The sequence below is a fragment of the Onychostruthus taczanowskii genome, unplaced genomic scaffold, assembly GCF_017590055.1.
Source record: "Onychostruthus taczanowskii isolate IOZ18803 unplaced genomic scaffold, ASM1759005v1 scaffold59, whole genome shotgun sequence".
Classification (NCBI taxonomy): domain Eukaryota; kingdom Metazoa; phylum Chordata; class Aves; order Passeriformes; family Passeridae; genus Onychostruthus; species Onychostruthus taczanowskii.
In genome coordinates, this window is record NW_024503568.1 from 3,076,484 (window position 1) to 3,093,782 (window position 17,299).

The following is a 17,299-nucleotide window of genomic DNA, read 5'->3' on the forward strand; positions in this document are numbered from 1 at the left end:
CTGGCGGCGGTGTCGCCGCCGTCGCTGGCGCTGGCCCGGCTGGATGGCCGGTCCCGCGGCTGCCCAGGGCGCCGGGCTCTCTCGCATCCCAGGGCCGAGCGTTCCCTCCGCCCGCATCGCACTGCAGTAAGTTCGCGAGTCGCTGGGCGGCCGGAGTGGTGGGAGCCGCGGAACTGGGGGGCCGTGATGCGCGGCTGTGTGTCTGGGCGTTGTGGAGGGGCTGAGCTGAAAGTTGTAGCTTACCGCGGTGTGTTGAATTTGTCACGACGCGTCGCTTTGATTTCTAGTTACTGCTAAATTGCCTCGTGGACCTGTATCACTTTGCTCAGCCTCAGTTAGTGTCCTGGTGCTGCCCCTGGTAGCCGGGTTCACAGCGGTGAAGTGCTGAGGCATCCAGTGTAGGTGCGAACACAACGAGGGCAGGAAACAAAAGGTGCGGCTGCAAACTTAGGCTTTCAAGGCTGCTCTTGAACTTTACATGTTGATGTTACGAGATCATTGTTGTGTTTTGAGTTGTTTTGTTTTGGGTTTTTTTGTTTGTTTGTTTTGTGGCCCAGTGTTGTTCTGATTCTTTTTTAATAACAGTTTTATTTGTCAGAGGTGAATGTAATTACATTTTTCATTGTGGGTGTCCTGTTTTGGAGATGGATTAAAGGTTTTCTCGTCAGATTACTATATCATAGGTATTATTTTTCCATAGCTAAACAAGCAGCTTGTAGTGTCTTCAGTTCTTCATTGTTTCTCTGTTTTTCTACAAAGATGGGTAGAGCTTTATTAATTTTCAAAAGCAGTTTTGTCTGGTTGATGTAAGGTTAGAAAAAAATGGAAAACTTATAAAACCCTATCATAAAATAAAAAAGGCCATGCAACAGGATGGGGAAAACCAGTAATTGTAGCAGGAGATGTAGTCTTTTTAAGTTTTTATAAAAGCTACTCAATGTTTCCTACTCACATTTAGGTTAAATGACCTAATGTAGCAAGGTAATAGTTTTTCTTTGCACTTGAATGGTATGATGCACATATTTAGAAAGTCATTATGCATACGGAAAAAAAATCCATAGCAAGAACGTAATATGCATTCCCAAATGACTGGACTTGTGCTATGCTTTATGGATAACATGACAGGAAATAAGTCTCTTGTTTCTCCCCAAAGTGGTAATCCAGTATTACTCAGAGCCTGAAGTGTCTATCTAGTACAGAAGGAAAACAAGCATCAAGAAACATGGGGCATCACAAAGCAGCACTTTCCTCCAGGGGCTTCTCTTTTCTCTTGTTCATTTGTCAGGGTAGAAGGACTTTGTTGTTTATCATAGCAGGGAAGACCTGGAACAATTATTCAACAGTCTGAAATGTTTGTGGAGCCATATGTTTTACGCTGTGAATTTGAAATATTTGGGTACAATTGTTAATCTAATTTAGGGGCCTGCAAACATCAGATGTTGCTGTTCTGAGGCAGGTTTAGGAAAAAACCCCTTTCTTATATTTTTTAAGGAAGAAGTATATATGAATTATGTACCTGCTGAAATAATCTTTTCTAAACACCTATAGATGTCTTGAACAGTATTCAGTAGCAATGCATGAATGAACAGATATTTTTTAAGAGTTCATGCAGTATGAAAGTAATAAAGTTAATTGTTTTAAAGAGCACTAGATATTAGGTTTTTACTTATAAGGAGGTTCTGCACTGTTTCTGCTCTGGAACTGTCATTCAGGTGTCACTATAGGATGGGTCTAAGTACCTCTTGCCTATGGAATGAGATCACTGGAACAGGAATGAAGAGAATGGTAAGAGAGTTGTAAGAAACCTGTTAGAGCAGCATTTTGATAGAGCAGAGTGTAAATAGCACATTTGGGAGTAAAGGTAGTAATGGGTTAATATTGGAAAACTTCAGTCACCTGGCTGGGTAGTTGGACTGAGCTTCTTATGTTTTGTGTGTGCATGTCAGCAGCACTGAGTTCTTGTGAGTGGCACATATAGAATGAATGATAATAGCTCAAAGTCGTGCTTTATATTTGGTGTAATAAAAACTAACAGCATATAGCATAGAATCATGGAATATCTCAAGTTTTAAGTGATCCATAAAGATCATTGATTCCAACTCCCTGCTCCTCTAGGACTAACTAAAACTAAACTGTGTGACTAAAAGCATGTCCAGATGTCCTTGAGTATAGATAATACACGATGTTTCATTCTCTTTGAATTGTTATGACCTTTATTAGATTATAAACCTTCTTCATACAATTTTAACAAGTCTTTTTAAGGCCTTGATGAGAAGTGGATGATCAAACATTTTCATCTGTATCTGGAATTATGGAAGAGTGGTGACAATTAGAAGGGAGTGGGTTACAGAAACAATTGGTCTTTTTCTATGGTTTGGTGTGCTGGATCAAGACGATTTCAGCCAGAATTCTACATGTGGAAAGGAGAAGCTACTTGTGAAAGATGTTTATATTTATTTTAAAGTTGTGAAAGATAATAATATTTATTTTAAAGTTATGATAAAGTTCTCCCAGTCAAATCTGGGAGACATCAGTACTGTGAAGTGCTGTGGAAGAAAAGGATGCTGGCCTTCTGAAAGCTCCTGACAGCTTGTTGCTATCAAGTAAAGTTTTCTACCTGCTTCAGGAATTCCCAGCTGAGCTTTGCATTACTACTTCTAAAGTGAAAAAGATATCAATAATATGGACTACAGCGTGCTTTGGATGTAATTCCCAATTTTTTTTACACTTGTGTAGATTAGGTTCCAGGTTTTATTCTGAAGGAATTATAGCATGTCACAGCCAGGTTAATCAATAGAGGTTGGTATAAAAGGTTAGAAACAAACATTTTATTACAAGAATTCCACGTAAAGAACCTCTTGACCTTCAGCTGTGAGTTTCTTCAGTCAGTTGTTTGTTTCTCATAGCACTTGCAAAATAATTAGTAGCAGTAATAGAAGATTAAGATAATTACTTGTCCATAGTTTTAGTTTTTCATAACAGTACTTTATTAATAATTTTCTCTTTGGAGGCTTCTTTTATAGCTAAACCAGCAAATTAACAGCACTGGAAAGCTGACATGCTGGGTCCCACTGAGAAGAGTTTGATGTTTGTAGTTATTTTTAATACCTTGCCTGAAAGAGTGAAAAAAAGTTAAAGATTTGGGCTTTGAAACTGATATCTTGATTTTGTCAACCTGACCTAGTTTTCAGTGCACTACTAATACTCTTGCTATGGATAGAAATGATCTGATGCAGGTCAGGTATTTAAGCTGATTCAGGAAGATGAGAAATAAATATTTATTTGGTTAGTTGGAATTGAGATGAGTGGCTGTCCCCAAACACCCTGTAAAACAGCTTTATGCAATGTAGAACACATTTTCTTTTTTAATTGTTTCTGAAGAAAATAAGACTTTTCTGAATAATGTTTGCAGCAGTTTACCCCTGAAGGGATATAGTTAGTTTGCCACAAGTTTAAAAGCTTGACAAATGTAAGTATTTGGAGGCTGTTATATTATTTCTTGTCCGACCCCTCAAAACAAGTTTAGAATGTAAGTGTACAACTCTGGCACTATTGTTTTGCCCTAAACGATTTTTTAAAAAGTAAATGAAGAGAAGCAGAGTTGTAGACATGTTTGTCAGTTCAGTGTTACTAATTAGACTTCCAGTTCTGGGGACTGATTAGCTTTTTGTTTTTAGATGTTTGTTGTTTACCATAGTAAATCATGACTAAAATGACCTCTAGATACTTGTTTCTCCTTTGTTAAGGATTTTAAGAATGACTTTTCTTATGGTGGCAGAAACATTTACTTAATACAAATGCAATTAATTATTTAATTATCTTTATGTTGATTTTCAGACACATTTTGATTACTTGGATTGAAATTGTTATGGGGTTTTTTTTTCATTAGACGTTCAATGACATGTCTAGTGCTCAGTAGCTGTAATAAGAAGCTCACTCTCTAGTCCTTGCAGTAGTAACAACGTCAACAAAGATGTGATGAAAATTTTCACAAAAGTTTATGTTAGTGCATCCAAATCTGTGAGCCTTCTGCTGTGATATGGTGCTTTGCTTGCCTTTGTGATTATTATGAAGCATTCCCACGTGGTGTCGGTTTAGTCGGGCAGTGGGGAAAACTCACACAGTTAATAGAAATGTCTTTCTTTTCTCCTTTGTCCTTTAAAGCATGTTGTGTACAGGAAAAGCAATGAGTCAAATTCATTCTCTTCTGTCTAAATTTTTCCCCAGGTGGACACTTCTTATTTATACACTGGTTTGAGTTTGGAAATTACCTGAAATCAATCCTGGATGCTCTTGAAGTGTATGTGGCTTTTCCATGCAGTGACATATTAGCATATTTTGTGGTCTTAGACAACTGAGAAGCTAATATTTTAAGTGAATTAGAGGAGTGGAAAATAGTAAGGCAGCTGTATCAGCCTAGGAGAAAAATCTCAGGTAGTGTGAAATAATAAAATTTTGCTGTCTTGTCTTCTGAAAGGAAAAATAGTGTTTTCTTCTAAACCTAGAGACTATGGCCTAGACATAAGAATATGAACCACTGTGTCCTGAGACTCAGGAGTCTGTTGCTGTTTTTGCCTCTTTAATTGTGGATTTTCTCCTGTTTCCTACATGAATTTATCAATTAATCAAGTGAATGGGAGACAATATTATGCCAGAAATAGGTTTTAAGAAGTGAAGAAAGAAAAATGAGAATAAAGAAAAGAGATAATATTTATAGCCAAAAAAAATTTATACTGAAGTAGATGAAAACTGAAAGATATGTGATTACAATCAGGAATGAATTAAGCAAGGAGAAGGAAATATAATGCTTACCTTTTTTTTAATTTTTCAATTATTTTTTCTTTTAATAATCAATGAAAACCTTTTTCTAAAATTTAAAGGAATTCCATGAAAAGGTTTAGGTTTAGATATGTAAAATGGATTTAATCTCCTTTCTGTAACCAGAATGCTGCTCTTGTACACCCCTAGAATATTTTACTCAATATCTTTGCTTATTTCTTTAGATTTTGATAACTTGGTCATAATTTAGACATAAAGTTTTAAAAATGTTAAAAATATACATTAAGGTGTCTATTCTGTCTTCTGTTCAATATCTAAATACCATCTGGCTACCTTCTGTCTCTTCTGTTATTACTAAAGGAAAGTCAAAAGCACCTGCTGGGGGAAATTTTAATTTTAAGATGAGCATCCTTTATAGGTCAGTTGAAGCACATTGTGAATGTATCCAGGTCTCTCAATTCATTATAAAGGGTGCCTGGCTGGTGTGACTTGTTCGCAGTTTAAAATATAATTTTGAGACATCCGTCTTTGTGTGAGATAAATTATACCCTTGGATATTTTCTCAGCTAGGAAGGTAAGGAAGAATTGAACTCCTAAGAAAGTGTCAAGTCTTCTCCATGCATTACTGGATATAAACACAAAGTAAAATAGCCTTAAAACAGTAGTTCATCAGAATGGGCCATGTACCAGAAGTTAAATATCAAAGGACCTATTTTTAAACATATCTAAATAAACAAGTAGTCTGGAGTGTTTTTATTTTTCTTCATGTCCCAAAAACATGACAATGGTATGTTTTTACCAAAAAGTCTGTCTTAATTCATTGATATAAAATATTCCAGTAACGTTTTTTAATAAAAAATAAAATTATAGGCCTTTCTAGAAATTCTGGATTTACTTTGAAACTCTGAAGCATTATGCATTTAGGTTTACTTTGTTCTACATGTCATACACATTGAAAAACTACTGGATCGGTGATAAGGTTTGTTTTCATAAGCTGTTGTAAATTTTAAGTTGTGTAGTACTGCAGCTACTTCTGCTCAGGAAGTACAGTAGGTCATTTTGTCTGTTTTTACTTTAAAGGCACCAATGAAGATGTTGGTGTTTAAACAGCCTGACAGCTTCTATGTCAAAGAATTCAAACCTTCTAGCAGAGATATATATAACAGAGATACAAAAATTTGCGCTGCCCTTTGTTAGGCTTAGTGCTGTTGACACAACTTGTTTCATAGAAGTAGAAGGACTGGAGGAATCCTGGTAAAACTCCCAGCTTTGAATATTAGATGTTGTTAAAGACAGTATAGTACTGTGATAAGAATGTTCTTTTACTTCCTCTTTAAATTTAAAATGCCAAATGGTTATTTTCTTTTCCTCACATTTTAAAATATCATGTTCGGTTATGAAATGTTTTGCTTTTGTGAATTCAAAATAGTTACTCGTAGAAAAGCTTTATGTTCTGTCTCAGACTTTTTCCTATAAATATTCACTCAGAAACTACAAAACCAGCTTATATGAGTGTTCAATACATTTTTCTACCCTGTATTGCACAGTACATGAGGGTGGTGATTTTTACATATCTCTGTTGGTGTTGAGAAAAAGAGTCTTTTTTCTCAACACCAACAGAGATATGTAAAAATCACCACCCTCATGTACTGTGCAATACTTAGTCTCCAGTACTTACATATAAGTACTGGAGACTAAGCTCCAGTACTTATATCTAGTTGCCTGATTAGTGAACAAGAACTTGTTCAAGTCTCTTCTAAGAATATTTGTGTGTTCTTATTTAGGTCTGATGAGCTGGTGAAGTCAGGGTAGGTCATCTGTCAATGACAGAAGAATTTGTAGACTCTTACAGTTTTCCAGCTAACAGGAACATATTCAGTTGTATTTAAGTGGAGTTCAACAAGCAGGTAACTTTAAAGGAACCTAGTAAGAATATGTGGGCTATAGAAAAGATTGTATACTATTAAGAGCACTCCTACAGGGTTTAGGCCATATTCCCTCTGACCTTATCTCACTTCAGGGCACACGCCTGATAACTGTGGTCACTCCATCAAGCTTTTTCATTTTGGATCTTACATTTGTGTCTCAAAATGCTGTGCGTCTAAAGGAAGAGATGACCCTTCCAGTACCCTAATGTGATGATATATGGGGACAGTGAGTTCTGCATGATTAGTCCAGGACCCTGACTAAAAGGATAACGACTCCTGTGGGGGTGGAGGAATGCTTTCATCATCTAGAAACCTTGAAAGCTTCTGTAATTCATCCATAATTCATCTACCATCTTAAAGTAAAATTAAATGAAAGCATTATTTTCTAAATCCAAAATAAGCTACTTTGGAACATGGACGTAATGACTTAATGACAGCAGTTGTAGAACTTAGACATTCCAGCTTTGTTTATTTGTACAGAAATCAGATCAAAATCTGTGTATCCTAACAAGTTACAACTTTTTGGATTTGCTATTCGGTCAAGCTCCAGTTTGTCTTGCATTATTTACATTCTTGGCTGGTTTTCACTGGAGAGCATCACTAGCAGGAAAGGTTTTCCAATTCTTGTACATATTTCTTGTCACGTTCTGCAGTTTTCATTCACATTCAAATGCTTCATCCCTTCCCCATATAGAGTTCTTAAATTTATTCAGGAAAAGTTTCATTACTCCTCCCCTGGTCTTGTTTGCTGCTCTCATTCTTTGGAAATGCAAATATGTATTTGACGGAGCAGGTGCCTTCTCTTTTAAGCTGAGAGCAAATTATTAACCCATGGAGGAATGAAATGCTCTTCCTCTCCAGGGAACTTGATGCCCATATTCAAATATGAGATCTTGTTTCTGAGCCTTGTGCTTTCATATCGACATGTGAGTTGGTAACTATGCTTCATAATAACAAATGAGTATGAATCACATGTGTAGATAATTATTGCATGTTAATACCAAAATTTATTTTCATCCAGCTCTATGTTTGAGGGACATGTGGACAGTGTACAGAGATGCATTTAACCTGTATGTTTACTTTCTTTATATAGCCTGAATGTCTCAAACACTTTAAATCAGTGTCTTCTACAGCCATTTAAATGTTTTAGGAATATGCAAGAAATAGTGTGGCTGTTTAAAGGAAATTTCCTTGTACAAAGTTTGGGGAGATTTTAAACTGTTCAAAAATCAAGCACCTGAAGGCAGAACAGCTGTGGTAATGATTTTCAACCTGTGGGTGTTGAAGAAAAGAAGATAATACTCAGTCTTACCTGTCTTCAACAATGTTGTCATTGATTCTTCAGATTTAACACATACTCCACTGAATATTTTTTTATTTTAAGCTAGCCTAAGAGAATGGAAGAAAAGGAGAGAAAGAAAGTTCATGACTGCATAACCTTTCTAACTTAATACTTTAAAAGCCTCATAATACTGTTAAATACCTTAAAATGGTTATAAATAACATGACAAAGACATATGATCATTAAGTTTATCATGAAGAAGATCTTATGTGTTGTAGATGGATTCTTTTGAAGAGTTGATAATGCAGATTACATTCCTCAGTATAGTTGAAGTTGGATTCTGTAAATGATGGCAAGCACTATTACAACTAAAAGGAATGTTTTCCTTGGTTATTACCTGGATATTTTTTGAAAACTGTATGTTGCCAGTGAAATACTTTGTATTCGCCTTCTCTGTTTTTGTGGGAAGTATGTGTTGTATATGTGGCAAGTGAACACCCACGCTACATAGTGTGGTAAACATTGTAGCATTTAGTTATTTTTTCCAGAGAAAAATAACTATTATTCATCAGTTTGTCTGTTTTTTTCAGTTAGTTTGTTATGAGGGAGGTTATTTGTTTGGGATTTTTGTTGGGTTTTTTTCAGCACATCTTATTGAAAATTCACTGTGGCTTGTATATATCCTTATCCAGGTACTATTAGTGGGTGAATAGGATTGTTTTTCATCCTTCTTAAAAGCATAAGGGTAGCTTTACTGGATGGAAGTCTGTCTGGACTAGTATGATGTCTCCTAACAGTGATTATCAAGAAAAGAATAGAAGAATAGGCTGAGGATGTCCAGAGTGTTCCTTCAGGTTCCAACACTCTGTACACATTTATTATTTTGCAGATATCTGAGATAGGCCTGTTTCATTTTGAAGATGGAAGAATTCTAGTGTACTCTTATTTTTATGTTCCATCTCTTTTGTCCTCTTTTTCCAGTTCTGCTGTAATCAATTTGCAAATCCAAAAAAGCTCTGCATGTTATTCAGAATGCAAGTATGCCAGGGACCTATGCAATGGAATAAATTGTTTTATTCTGATTTTTTTTTTCTGAATACTTTTATTTTTGAATGCTGTCAAGCACTGAGCTGATCTTTTCTGATTATAATGCCAATTTTTTATGATGCTTCTGAGTGGTAACTCATCAGTGATGAGCTCACTGGTCATCACATTAAGTGTATTGCTGTGATTCTTTTTCTATGTACATTACTTTAGATTTATCAGTGCTGAGGTATATAGATCTATTCCAGTGGGAAGTGGAGGACAGCATTAGCAAGTAAGAGAAAGGACAATCAGACTTTTAGAGTCTTTTAGAATAGTGACTTATTAATCCATTGGAAAAGGGTTGTTTTTCTTGGTGAATAATACATGGTGAACTTAAATTTTTTTAAAAGATACCCTAGGCAACAATATAATGTGTCACACCTCTTGTGCAAATTTACTCATTTAAAGAATTATTAAAACCGGAAATATTTAAAAATTTTTTGAAATTTACTTTTTTTTTTGCTTTTCTGTGTTTTCTGATCTTAACCAAATACAAAATATTCTGCTGCCTAGTCCATAAATACTTGGACTTTGTTAATTTAGAACATGGGTGTGTTTATATAAGTATGCATGCCTTCTATATAAATTTCTGTTGACTACATGCTGAATATGGCAGCAAATATTCATTGCAGTTGTGAACATGATTAAATTTATAGCTGTCAGAATCCATTTGACAGTTTAGTTACTTACAGGAATTGCACTTTGAAGTGGTAGCTGGAGAAACAGTTCTGACCCAAGTGATTAACCCTGGCTGGGGTCACATTAGATGTGAATGAAGTCCAGTACAAGATAAATGTTTTTATTTCCTTCATATGCCCAAAAGAAACCAGCTCTGTAACTGGGGCTATGTGTGTATGCATTACTACTAAATATTTGGCAATATATTGCAATATTTCTGTGATTATTTTTACAAAAATCAGCATCACCATGGTCATCCTCTTTTTATATAGCAGTGGGAACGTGGAGTTGGTGTTGATCACATGGACCATTGTGCCTAGTCATTTACAGCCTGAGGAAACATGTCATTAGATGCCTCATGCAGATTGGGGTTCACTGAGCCTCAGTTTTGCACATCATTACCAGAAGACACAGAATGTGGCTATGGAGTCCCTATGGAGTCTAAAACATAACCTAAGATTTATAATACAGGACTAGGTCATTAAAAAAATAATGTTACAGGAAGAGAGGACTAAATCCTCAGATAATTTTAGTTTAGAATAAAATCTAATAGTGAGTCTGTCTGCCTTCTGTGCTCATCTGTGAAGATACTTAAGCAAAGCTGTTACTGTCAAAATTTTTTAAGGTCTCATATTTTAAATACTGAAGGAGCTGTAAACAACATCTTAAGTGTGACTATTCACACTGGAAGGCTGTTTCCAAGGATTGTACTTCTGTGAATTTGATGATCACACTTAATTGAAAACAATATATTTCCCATAAATTATTCTGTATTAATTACTCATCAGTATTTATAATGCTTGTAAATAATAATGCTTATAAAGTATGTAGCTTGGAATAGCATCATTTTTTTTAATCCTTTTAGTAAAAGTTACAGTTCTATGACATGTTATATAAATCTAAGAGAAATATTGTCTGGTATTTCATAGTCTGGATTAATGAGATAGACCTGTACCCCTTGTTAGGTGTATAGTAAAAGAATTTATATTACAAAGAAATCTAAGCAATTTTAGCTCAGGAAGCTATATCTTTAGTAAAAACTACTGAAAAGTTTCAGGACTAGTAAAATTAATGAATACTGAATGCTGTCAGATGACTGTATTAGTCTGTGGATCAGAATTTAAGCAGGTAAATATGATAAAGCAAGGCATTGGTAAATGATGAGGGCTGATGCTGTCAGACTCCTGTTCCTACTCCTTTTAAAGTTTACTTATTCTAAATATACTAAGATACGAGCAGTGTTTCTTAAATTTAGAAGTTTTGATGAAAAAATTATGTATAGTTTAAAATCAGTGCACCATAAATCTTACTACTGAGGTGTGACCTCTGGTGTTGTGAGTTTATTTTCTGTGTCTTTTCTCTGAGCTGTATTTGTGTCATTTCCCTTGTAGCAGATGCATTGAAGGCATATGCAGATAGCTTCTAATGTGCTCATCCTTTGAGGGAGTTAGATTACCTGCCTCTGGAGCTAGAACTTTTTAATTATTCCTCTGTTTGTCTTGACCTTGCTATATTGAAACTGTTTACAATTCTGTTTTCTAGAAATTTATAAAATATATGCATTAATTCTTAGAGAATTAAAATTTCAGTCATCAGTCTCAGATACAGCCCTCTGTGCTGGACCACTGTTGTTTCTGTATACTGCTCTACATTGCTAATTAGCTGTGCATTATATGATAGGTTTTTTTTGTGTTGTATGGATGCTATGGTGATAACAGTCTTAGAAATATGAAAACGTACCAATATAATCTAGAGAATTCTTTAGTAACAATTATATAGTTCTTATGCTACATCAAAATACATATTCAGTCATACATAGAACTAGGTCTTTAAAATAAAAATCTCAATCTCTATGTGTAAGCCTTTTCCTATATACCATGGAATCATAGAGTCAGTGAAATGGGCATCAGATGAGCTCAGCTCGGAGTTGAGTTTATTCATCTTCCCTTATTGTCCATTCTTTTTTATAATATTTTGTAAGAAATACTTGTTACATTTCCTCAAACAGACCACCAGAAGAGCAGCTGAAGAGAGTTGTAACTATGTCTGTCATATTCCATTTTACATCTTCTGACTGCCCCTGCAGCCTTGGTTTTTACATCTCTGCTGCTGCCTCTATTTCCATGTCCTTGAGCTGTTCCTGCTTTTCTTTTCCACTGGATGTTGATAATGCACTCGGGGGATTAGGAACTGTGAAAGTGGGACCTGCTTGGGCTCACTTCACATGGTGAAAAGGCACTGCTAGTGGTGACTATGGTCGAGACAGCTACAGCAGAGAGAAACTGAATTTCTGCTCTACAAGTCAGCTATTTTGTGGGGGTTTTTGGTGGTTTTCGTTTTGTGAGGGTTTTTTTTGGTTTTTTTTTTCATGTGTGTGTGTTTTTTTGGGTTTTTTTTTCTGTCATTGTTTTTTGGTTTTGATGAGGTTACTTTATTTGGCTGTGAGTGTGTGTGTGTCCCAAGACTGAGGGAAGCCGGCGCGTTTAGAAAATGAGCGGGAAAAGAGGAAAGCATTACAATATTTTTTTCCTGAATAATTATTGCCTTACAGAGTAGGTGAGAGCTCCCCCCCATGCCTGCACCTCACTCTTTTGAAAAGTGGAATTCCAGTAAAACTTGAGAATGCTTTCATGTCTTTGACTTAATTGTGTCGTTTTTCAATTTCTACATCTGCTTTGGTTAGTACAGACCTGATCTAGGGGATAGTGGATAGTGAATTTGCTGGTGTCCTTTTACTAGTGGGCAGTCACTTCCCAGATTGTCTGGTAAGACACTGCCACACTTGATTTACATTTTCTTTCAGTGTGGATTTGCTATATTTCCATAACAAAATATTTACTTTTCTACTTGGGATGATTACAGCAGTTAGTGATATGTGGAGAGTCATTCTCCTTTCCTATTTAATGAGTGCTGTGGCTAAAATTTAGCAGTGTGTAAAAGTAAGCAGCTCCTAAGCAAAGATGCTTAGAGTTGAATGAGTCTTTGCTTTTCAAATGAAGGAATGGATTGTGTTATTTGTATACGTTGCACTCTGAGGATTGCTTCTTTAGACACCCAAAGTGCTACTGCTAAGGATGGTTGTGGGAGAAGATAACAGATTGACTGCAGAGCAAAGCAGAAGTAAAAGTTTGTATTACCTACCAGGCACAATAAAATATATTCTGTCATTTTTTCCCCCTCACTTTTGTGTGTATGTGTGAGAGAGATGTTTAGAACCACTTTCTTGATAGGTTAGAACACAGTGATAAATGGTTGTGTGTTTGAGAGATACTCTGGAAATGCTGTTGGGTTTTTTGAAAACCTGTTGACCTGAGTGGAAATGTAGTGATCACACCTTGCTCAGGCAGAGAAGGTGCACTGCATCTGCTAATGGGTCCTCTTGAATCACAAGAATGCAGGAATGGGAGGTGGAATATTCAAGAAGGTCACACTCCTCCTGAAGGGTGAAAGGAGCCAGGACTGCTGTGCGTGAGGGGAGGTGCTGTGGCTTTGGAATGGGTAGAGCAAGGAATCTTTGAGGGCGTAAACTAAGCCCCTAGTGAATTCCAGAGCCCAAGAGGAATTAAAAAACTCTTGTGGTGAGGGAGCAACATCCAGTTAGAGAAATGTGAAGTGGTGCTCAGAAGAAAGAAGCGCAGTGGGATCAAGGATAAATTAGAGGCTCTCATGTCTGGAAGGTGTCAAGGGCATAAAAGGTTCTTTGTCAAGGGAAAGAAAGATGTGTCTTCATGTTGATGTTGCATTTACTGTGATTTCATATCAAGTTGTTTGAAATTTTCTATTATGTTTTGCATGTCTTTTTTTTTTTTTTTTTTGCTAGTATCCCAGTTTGGACCTATTTTGACAGGCATATCATCTGCATGACTAAAGCCATTCTAAATATGAAAAAGAAATGCTGCCTTATATCATTCATATTCAAACAAAACCAAACCAGACCAGTCCCAAACCCAGATCACCCACGTGAAGTGATGTTGCAAAGCCAGTGACGTTCTGTGTGTGCTGTGCGGAGGATGGGAGTTGGATTCAATATACATCTGGGATATTTTATAATTGCTGTTTATATCTATAAAATTTGACTAAAAAATACTAATAGTCTAAGAACATTGGCTGTGCTGTGAAAAGATTTGAATTATTAGATAACAGGAATTTAATGAAGTTCATAGGAACTTTTGTTCTATTTGTAAATCAGACATGAGACAATATGAAACTGTACTGATGCAGAAGGTTATTGTTGTTTTGAGAGGGGTTTCAGATGACTTCATCAGGGAATTTCTGGGCATGTTCCGCTGTGTATCTGTTACAAAGTGACAGATCTGGTGCAGTGTAAATAAGGATGGTATGCTTCTTTATATAAAGTATTTGTTTATGTAATCAGAAATCTGAACTTCATGCATACTTTGGTATTTTACGGAGATCTCCTTTTCAAAAGTAACCAAAGAAGGAAGGTCATGGTGTTCTTGCACATTAAAATTTATAATTGCACTTTTGTCAGAGAAATAGTCTTATAAGAGAGTAGGCAATAACAAGATGTGACAATATTTTTTCCTTTCTTGATGCTCTGTAGAGCAGGTGAAGTGTGCTTAAGGCATTTGGCATGGTGAAATTTGTTCACAGTGTTGTCACAGCTAAAAGCATTGTCCCACTCCTTCCCCCCGTCCATGGGCCTTTGTGTGGCTGTGTCATGTGCCCTGTTTGCTGCGTATCCTGTGTAAGAACTAAGATGGCACTGGTCAAATGTGAGGGTACTAGACTGTCAGATCCCAAACTTTTTGCCCGTGGCTTTTGGGCCTCTCCAGGACTGTGGCTCCATTGCTGCTTACTTTTTGTGACATGAATGATGCTGTTGGCTGATGTGCTGCTGCCACAGCATCACAGGGTGTTACTGATGGGGGTGTGAGTGGAAGGGAAGGGAGCCAGCAGGACTCATCTCCTGGGAAAGCTGGGGCTCCCCATACAGCTCCTGCATGGTGGGGATCATTACCCGCTCTGCAGCCATGGAGCTCTTTCCCATATGTTACAGTCAGTCCATGAACCCTTCTCACCCATGTGGGAATAGATGAACATTAAGGGCATAACTTAGTGGTAATGTTGCAGCTTTCTAAATATTTCAGATTATTTTTCACGAAAAGTATTTAAGCTAGGTAGGAAACGTACTTTGGGACATGTTGTTCCATTTATTTTTTAAGACTATTCACCATAGAAGTCACTGGAGAGTTTTTAAAACAGATGGCATGATGTGGGCCATTGTAATGCAATTTTCTTTGGAAAATTCTGTGTCTCAGGGCATATTTACCACAAATGGAGCAATCGTGATGTCCCGTAAAAGAGAAGACGTGTTTTTGCAGCATTGGATAGATCTGAAAAGTATGCATAACTCTGCCAACTCTGCCAAGCAAGTAAGCCTGCTATTTTCAGTAAAATATTTTGGGGCTTTTGGAGTATTTTGAAAATGCTAGTACAGTAACTGCTCTGACTATTCAGGAATATTTAGTACACCCAGAATTTTAAACATCCATAAATACAGTATTATCTGAAATTGGGACTGTCAAGAAGACATGTTTGATCTTTCTCCCCTGGAATTTTTGGTAGAAAAAGAATATACATTTTTTGTTAATATGGTTTGCTGGAACATTTTGTTTAATATGTATAGATTTTAAGGCCATAAAACAAAGGAATACTGCATAGATAACAAAATAGCAATTCTATAGAATAATCTTTGATTCACAAATAATCAGTGGAAGTATTTATCTCATCTACTATCTGTGCTTGGATTTAGTAATTAATTAAGCAACTGCTACAAAGGAGATCTGCTGCTTTTATTTTTGATACTTATTAATAAGGCTAGCTCAATTTTGTGAATAAATTAGAGATGAAATATGCAAAAGTACATTAAATGATACTTATTTTCATCAGAGTATTCTGATGTGTCTATATAGAAATACTTTTTTTCATAATTTCACCTGTATCATAGGTAGGTTTTTAAAACACTAACAATGACAGTTATGTTCAATAAACTTACCTTGAATAAAAATGACAATAGGAAACTTAAACATATGGCATATATATATTTACAACAGTGTATATTACAGTGAATTTTTTAGGTATACTAAATCAATGTTTTTAATTCTTCTAAGATGCCAAAAGAAATAACTTTCTTATTTTAGTTGTGCCAATTTAAGAAATGTAAGCTAAATCTAGTGATGCAGTTTGTGCCTGGGAACCTTGAGAACTGGAAACTGCTAGCAAACATTAGACATGTATAATAATCTCTTGAATAATCTTTTGTTTTGTGTATCTAATAAGGCCAAAATCTGAAAAAGGCCAAATACACTGAGTACTCCTTTGCTTCCAAAAGCAGAGGATCTGGGTTTTGCAGTTTTGTATTACAAGCATCATCAGCTTTCATAGTTTGTTTACTCTTCTTCAGGTACATACCTATTCTTCCCTCATGGGGAAGACAGCACAGCAGTTGAGATTCAAAACAAAGCGATCTGTATTGGGTTTTGGCACATTGTTCAGAATTTCCATCTTCCCCTTTTTTTTTTAAGGTGCTTTTACTGGGATGAACAAGTGGGTACATTAGGAGAGTTTCTGGTCCTTGGGGTGTAGGCTCAGCCCTGAGGATCTCCCCCCAGCACTATTTGGGCTAGTGCCTGGCTTGTGCTCTAAGGGATGGAGCTGCTGGAGCTGGACAGGAACCGTGACATTTTCTAACCAGGTCCCCAGCATGGGTGACAGCAAAACCAGGACCCTGAAGCAAACCACAGTATAAACCCCAAGTAATCTAAAAAGAGCCCCAGATCTCTGGAGTCGTGCTGTTGTTGTGTATATGTGGTTCAATCTGTAAATGACAAGGATTCATCAAAAGTATCTACTTCCTTTGAACTACTTCATGTAGTAATTAATGGTGTATTAACTAAAGCTAGCTGTACATGAGAGACAGGGAATTTTAATTAAAATTCTGAGGCTTGGTTAATGAAATATCCATGATAATTTTTATAATCTACAGCTCTATTTTAAGTTATTAAATACTTTTTTTAGGTATTTAGACTTAAATTTACCTGTTCCAACTTGATATAATAGACAAAAATAAAGCTGTTAATTGTTCTATTGACTTGCATAAACTAGCACGGTGTATGTGTTTAAATATATTCAGTTACAATCTCAGTTCAGTTCCTGACTTTTCCATACATGCTTCATTTGTGATAGTAAGCAAATTAAGAACAAATGCTTCAGTGTGTCTAATGAGTTTGAAATTCAATAAGTAATGCCAGCTGAGATCTAGTAATTTGTTAAAATTCACCACTAGGTCTGTGTTAATTTTTAGGAATTTCAGTTCTTAACTTCCTTTCTGGAAAGTGGAGTAATTTTCTTTTTTTTTTATTTTCTATTCCTTGCTCTTAAAAGAAAGTTGGTCTGTACCATTGTCCTGTCTGTGATACAGTCACAAAATCATACAATGGTTTGGATTGGGAAGGATCTTATAGGCCATGTAGTTTCAAACCCCCAACCCCCAGTTGCTCCCCCAGCCATTGTTAAGGACACC

General features: G+C 36.2%; 1 protein-coding gene across 1 annotated transcript in view; it reads left to right on the forward strand.

The window, feature by feature from the left end:
* Nucleotides 1-4: 4 nt before the first annotated feature.
* Nucleotides 5-17,299, forward strand: part of DGKB (diacylglycerol kinase beta) — a 330,606-nt gene continuing 313,311 nt past the window's right edge. The window contains exon 1 of the mRNA XM_041418276.1: nt 5-126. The gene's annotated coding sequence lies outside the window, so the exon portion shown is untranslated. The remainder of the gene's footprint in view (nt 127-17,299) is intronic.